This window comes from Miscanthus floridulus, chromosome 8, assembly GCF_019320115.1.
Source record: "Miscanthus floridulus cultivar M001 chromosome 8, ASM1932011v1, whole genome shotgun sequence".
Lineage (NCBI taxonomy): Eukaryota > Viridiplantae > Streptophyta > Magnoliopsida > Poales > Poaceae > Miscanthus > Miscanthus floridulus.
The window spans coordinates 47,632,666-47,639,466 of NC_089587.1; positions in this window are offsets into that span (position 1 = coordinate 47,632,666).

The window sequence follows — 6,801 nt, forward strand, 5'->3', positions numbered from 1 at the left end:
ATTGATGTCAAGAGCTCCAATTTCAACTACCCATTTGGATATGCGCCCTGTGGCATCTTTATTGTGTAGGATGTCTCTGAGTGGAAAATCTGTCACTACGATAATCTTGTGGCTTTCGAAATAGTGGCGAAGCTTCCGTGAGGTAATGAGTAGAGCGTAGAGTAGTTTTTGTACATGCAGGTACCGGATTTTGGATTCTGATAGTACTTTGCTGATGTAGTATACTGGACGTTGCACTTTATACCCGCGCCCTTGTTCTTCTCTTTCTATGACTATTGCTGTGCTGATTACGGTAGGAGTTGCCGCGATATATAGCATCATATCTTCATCTTTCTTTGGAGGTGTCAGGATAGGTGATGAAGTGAGGTATTCTTTAAGTTTTTTGAAAGCTTTGTCGGCCTCTATTGTCCACTCGAACTTGTCTGCTTTCTTTAGTAGTTTAAAGAAAGGTAACCCTTTTTCGCCGAGTCTTGATATGAAACGGTTGAGGGCCGCCATGCATCCTGTTAGTTTTTGCACATCTTTGACACTTCTAGGTGGGCCCATTTCTGTTATAGCTCGAATTTGCTTGGTGCTGGCTTCGATCCCGGGCTGACTGACCAAAAATCCGAGTAGTTGTCCTGAGGGAACTCCAAATACACATTTATTTGGGTTCAATTTCCATCTCCATTTCTTCAAGTTTTCGAAGGTTTGCTTTAAATCTTCAATTAGAGTGTCTAGGTTCTTTGTTTTTACCACCACATCGTCCACGTATGCCTCCACATTTTCACCGATTTGATTCCCAAGACAAGTCTGGATAGCTCTTTGGTACGTGGCACCAGCGTTCTTTAGTCCAAACGACATGGTCTTGTAGCAGTAGGCACCAAACAGGGTGATGAAAGATGTCTTGCTCTGGTCTTCTTCTTTTAGTGCGATCTGGTGATATCCTGAATAGCAATCGAGAAAAGATAATAACGCAGATCCTACTGTCGAGTCAACTATCTAGTCAATGCGTGGTAGCCCGAATGGATCTTTTGGGCAATGTTTGTTGAGATCTGTGTAATCGACGCACATATGCCACTCGTCCGTGTTTTTCTTCTGTACAAGGACCGGGTTTGCTAGCCAATCTGGATGTAGGATCTCCTTGATGAATCCGGCTGCCATTAGTTTTGTTATTTCCTTTTTAATTGCTGCCTTCTTGTCGGGTGAGAATCGTCATAGCTGTTGTTTTACAGGTTTGGAGCTTTTGTTAACATCAATTCTGTGCTCAGCCAACTCCCTTGGGACTCCTGGCATGTCGGCTGGCTTCCAAGCGAAGATATCTTTGTTGTCCCGAAGAAAGTTGGTGAGCGCGAGTTCCTATTTTGCCGAGAGGTGAGCACTGATAGTTGCTGTCTTGGAGGTATCGCCTGTGCCTAAGTCGATTTGCTTGACGTCGGCTTCTTTTGGTGGTGCGATGATGCTGGGCTTTTTAGCCGGTATTTCTAATTCTTCTTGGCTTGTTTCTACAGCGATTGCGGCTATTTCTTTTCTTCCATTGTCGGCTTGCGCTTTAGCTGCAATCTGGATCGCCTGAACGTCGCAGTCAAAAGCGCGCTTTAAATTGCTTCGAAGGGAAAGGATACCGTTGGGTCCTGGCATCTTAAGTAGTAAGTACGGGTAATGTGGTATTGCCATGAATTTGGCCAGTACTGGACGTCCGAGGATTGCATGATACGATGAATCGAAGTCGGCGACTTCAAATTTGATAAACTCTGTTCGGTAGTTTGAAGGAGTTCCAAAGGTAACAGGTAAAGTAATTTGTCCGAGTGGCATGGCTGCTTTGCCGGGTACTATTCCATAAAAAGGTGTGCTTGTTGGCGTAATCATCCCGACGAGTTGTAGTCCCATTTTCCTTAGAGTTTCTGAAAAGATGATGTTAAGCCCAGCTCCTCCATCGATTAGTACTTTGGTGACGGTCATACCAGCAATAGTCGGATCCAGAACCAATGGATAATGGCCTGCGTTTCCCACGCTAGTCCATTGGTCTTCTCTGGTAAATTGGATAGGATACTGTGACCAATTGAGGTATCTTGGTGTAGCCGGTTCTGCTGTCATAATGGTCCGCAGTGCTAGTTTTTCTTGATGTTTGCTTCTGCAATCCGGAGCCCCTGAGAAAATCACTGCTACCGTTGCCCTAGGTTTTTGGAATCCTTTGTCCTCGTGGTTGTCTTCTTCTCTCTTCTGATTGTCCTCTTTAGTGTTTTCCTTACTATCTTTTCTTGTGTATCGATCATTGAAAGTGTAGCAATTTCCGATAGTGTGCCTCCCACTAGGGTGCAATGGGCAACGTATGTTTTCAATGTCATCATATCTTCTTGGTTTGGGAAACTTCTTTGATTTGTCGGCCATTGCCACAGTATTGTCTGGTCTACGTTTTCTTTCTTGATGTCTGCTATTTCGTTGACTTTGCTTGTCCGGGTTGTCTTGGTTGCTTCTGTCTGGGAACCTCTCTCGTGTTTTTTCTTCTGCAGTAATCATCTTTTCTACTGTACGTCTGAATTCTTCATTGTTTCTCGGATTTTCTTTGCAGAAGTCTTGAAATTGCCATCTAGCCATGATTCCGTGAGAAAAAGCTTCAATTACTTCTCGTTCGGTTATGTCATGCACTTGAGCTCGTAGTTCGCCGAATCATTGATAATAGTTTCTGAGACTTTCACCTCCCTTTTGCTTGAGTCCTTTTAGTTCTGCATGAGTGATTGGGTGTGTAATGATTCCTGCGAAATTCTCACAAAAAGCTCTCTGCAAATCCTCCCAATTTCTGATAGATCCTGGATTTAGTTTATCGAACCATTGGAGGGGCATGGCCTCCAGTGCCATGGGGAAGAAAAGGGCTTTGATATCGTCGTCTCCTCCGGCTAGTTCAATCGATTGTGAATATATTCTGAGCCATTGCTTTGGTTCGGTTTTGCCATCATACTTGGAGTGATTAGATGGTTTGAATTTGTGAGGTAATCACACCAATGCGAGCCTGTTCACGAAGCAGGGGAACCTGTCGTGTGCCTTGGTTTCTTTGAATTCAAATTCGGCGCCTTCCTCTGGCCAACTGTCGTTCTGATGGGAACAATTTTGCGAGGTTGTCTGGGTAGGAACCCTGCTCCTAGTCTTCCTTAGTTGTTCAAATCGGTGGCCTTGATTATGTTCCTTCCTACTTCCTCCGTCATGGCTTCCACCCGGCCCAAGTCTTTCGAAGGCGGATTTCCTTTGATTTGGATCTTCTTGCCGGTGGATTGTTGATCTGGCGGGTAGTCTTGATCGAGCTTTCTCTTCATGCATTCTCGGGATTGTTGATCGGAGCAAGTCCTGGAGCTGTTCATACTTCTCACCAGGATGCGAAGTTGCTCTGAGTTCTTCTAATGCTTCTCGAATCTTATCATAAGGCGTATTCGCCGTGCGTCTCCCTTCGACTTCTCGTTATGATTTTCTTTTGTCGTACTCAGCCAATTCTGACTCGTATCTGGTCCAAGCTTCCCTGCGCTGCCTAGCATGGTGTTAGCGCCCTTGCTTCAACTTGTTTTTTCTTTCTCTAGCTTGTTTCTGACTATCTGTTTCTCCGTCGTAGCCCTGGGCAAAGGGTGATATGTTGGATTCTGATTCATCTGATGATCTGACATTGGGTGCTTCCGGGGGATTTAATGGTGACCGCGGTCGTTGAACCATGAACACTTCTCGCGCATGAGTCATTCTGTTATTGGCGTTAGTTTTCATACTGTCGGAGTCGCTGATAACTTTAGTGGATGCCTCGGTGTCGTAGATCGAGTCTCCTTCTTGGTAGGGTAAAATAGCTGTTGTTGTTGTGCCGACTAGTTGGGTTCCGCTACCTTCAGGAACGGAACCCGGCCAGTGGATGATACAGTCCTGCGATGTTATCGTTAGCACGAGGCCCTCCTGAGTTCCTGTCAGTGATATCCCAAATCTTGGATTGAAAAATCTTTCGACCTATCCTTGATAGGATTTTGCCATGTTGTCGAGCCCAAATGGAGAAGAACTCGACTTCTTGAGAGAATTCTGGGGGTAATCCGAGTTGTTTTGGGTTGTGCTCCGGAATCTTGCCGAAAAAGAACTCGGTTTCTTGAAAGCACTCGGATAAAACTTCGCCTTGGAGCTTGAATTCGAATCGGATACGAGTGGTCGTGAAATCCGATTTGACTCGGATACTATGAGCTGCGCGAATCTTCTGGTGAGCTGATCCGTTGTAGTTGTTGGAATAGGAACTTCTTTTAGATGATCTAGATCTTCGAGGAGATGGCTTTGAAGCTTGCCGTTGTTGTCTACCTCGCAGATCCATGAGCCGAAGATGAAAGTTGATCCCGTCGGGAAAATCATGTTGTCGAGGTCCATCGAGCTCTCGGAAGCAAAGTCACCGAAAGCCCCTACCTGGCGCACCAGCTATCGATGTTTCACCACCGATAGCCTGCCACGGGGGTACCCGGGGCAGTATGTTCGGGCTTCGGTGTATGCCGAACTCGATGATTTACGCAAGAGACAGCCGATTTATCCTGGTTCAGGCCCTCGATCGTAGATCGAGTAATAACCTTACGTCCAGTCGGCCTTAGCCTTTGCGTTGGATTGATTGTCAAGTGTCTTGTTGTACAATTGTCCTTCTCTCAGGAGCCCTGCCCTCCTTTATATAGTCAGGAGGCCAGAGTCCTAGTCGGTTTACAATGAGATTTCCTAATAGGATTACCTAATAGTTCTACTACTACGATTATATGGGAAGAATCCTAGTTGGATTAGATCTTCTTTCTCCCTTGCGGGGTATCCTGTGGGTCCCGCATCGACGGGTGTTGACACTTAAAATTATCCAAAGTGCATAACGGACTATGACATCGTGTTTCTATCATCGAGATGGTCAAACATCATACTTCCCGTTTAGAGCGTGGACGAAGAAAATAGCTTTTCAGGGGGGCTGACCTAACCAAAACTAGCCTAGCCGGTTGCAAGCTGGTTTTGCATCTTTCTCAAATGGGAGAATGGATTGCACCATTGCATTTTTCTCTCATAGAGGTGACCGAAAAAACATATATGATTCGCATCATTTAGAGTTCGGACGAATTAATTATGATTTTTGGAAGGTTTCCTCCCCTAGACCTACACAAACTGGTGAGTCCAATTCTAGAACCGGCCAAGCCGGTTTTGGCAGGCCTAGATTGGATTTAAATTGTGTTTTAAGGAATTTTGCAAGGATTTTTGACCCCTTATGGGATAAGACCATCGCCTCCTTATATAAATATAAAGGGCACAACCGATTGAGGTGCCCAACACACACAATCGATCCAAATTATAATTTACTTTACCTCTCTTTGCCCTAATCTCTTTGAACTTTTATGTTGTTGTTCATTGCTTAATCTGATAACCAAGGACAGCACCCTAGACTTGATGGCCAACCTAGAGTAGCTCAGCAATGTTCTTGCCCCGACAGGGTCCCTCTAGGCCTGAGCTTTGACAGTTCCTTTGCTAGTTTGCCCAGAAACTAGTCGTTCTTCGTCATGTAAGTACGATTGGTTATCATATGCTAGTTTGCTCGTAAACCTTGCCGTTCTTCACCATATAAGTGCGATCCTCGCTACCCTAGGGCTTTCTCAGGCTCAACACGAGAAAATTGGCTGGGACGACTCCTTGAACCAGCTGGGCCAGTTTCTGCATAGTCGAGCTGCCTCGGTCCGTTTGCGACCCATGTGATCTAGCACTTGTGATGTGTGACCAATCTTTGCGTCAACATACTTTTTGGCGGCTCTACTGAAGGAGATTGCTTTGGCTCTACTTCATAGCTAAATCTTTTTCCCTAGCCATATTCTTGATTTGATCCATCTTCTTGTGTTCGCCATCACCGTTGCATGGCCTAAAAGGCTGACCACATCTGGTTTTGACCTCCTGTGATCTTGCTTGCTATTTTGCAATGTGTTGCTCTTATTATTGTAAAAATAAGTAAGGTGGTCAAGATCACATGTACAACAGCAATTACATCATATGATTCTAATAATTATTTTGCAAGTGCTATGAATTCTCATGTTGGTGTTGCTAGTCATAATGATACTAGATACTTGTGTTGATAATGGTCCTCATCATATATAACATAATTCTGGATATCATGTTCAAGAGCCAATGACAATTATGGATTCTTCGAGTTTTAATGCTACTAGCAACATACAACATCATATTCTAATTCATTGGCTAAAAGTTAACAATATGTGGTTTCACCACAAAACATGATATGGTATGACAGAATCGACTATAGTGATACTAACTATTCAATCAATTACTCTCAATTCTTATGTGGTGTACAATATGCTAATAGAACAGAGGTTCTGCCTATAAATTTAGCATAGTATGTAAATGCTAGTTTTCATAATTCGACCTCACATGTTACTAATAACTATGGCCAAATTAATGAAATTTCAGCAGCTTCAATAATCAATAGTCGGTCCGGGTGAATGCTCCATCTCCAAGTAGCAAACAACATCATCTGGGGTCCTGGTGCCACCCCTAGCTGCCAAAACGCAAGGCTGCTCGCATTGAAATGGCTTCTTCTGATGTAAGACATCTGTTGCAATGAAGAAATTCTTAATATGAACAAAACGGATACCGAACCTAAAACCAATTGGAACCAAATGCAAATAGGGGGTGACCGAATCCATCTAACTTCACGGGGTGTTGTCCACGATGACAATGCAAGGTGCTCGAGGCAGGACAAAAGTATAGGCGATGGGTCAAAATGAAGATGAAGCAACGGGTGGGGAGAATGAAGATGAAGCAAGAACGGGTGGGGAGAACTAATGGATT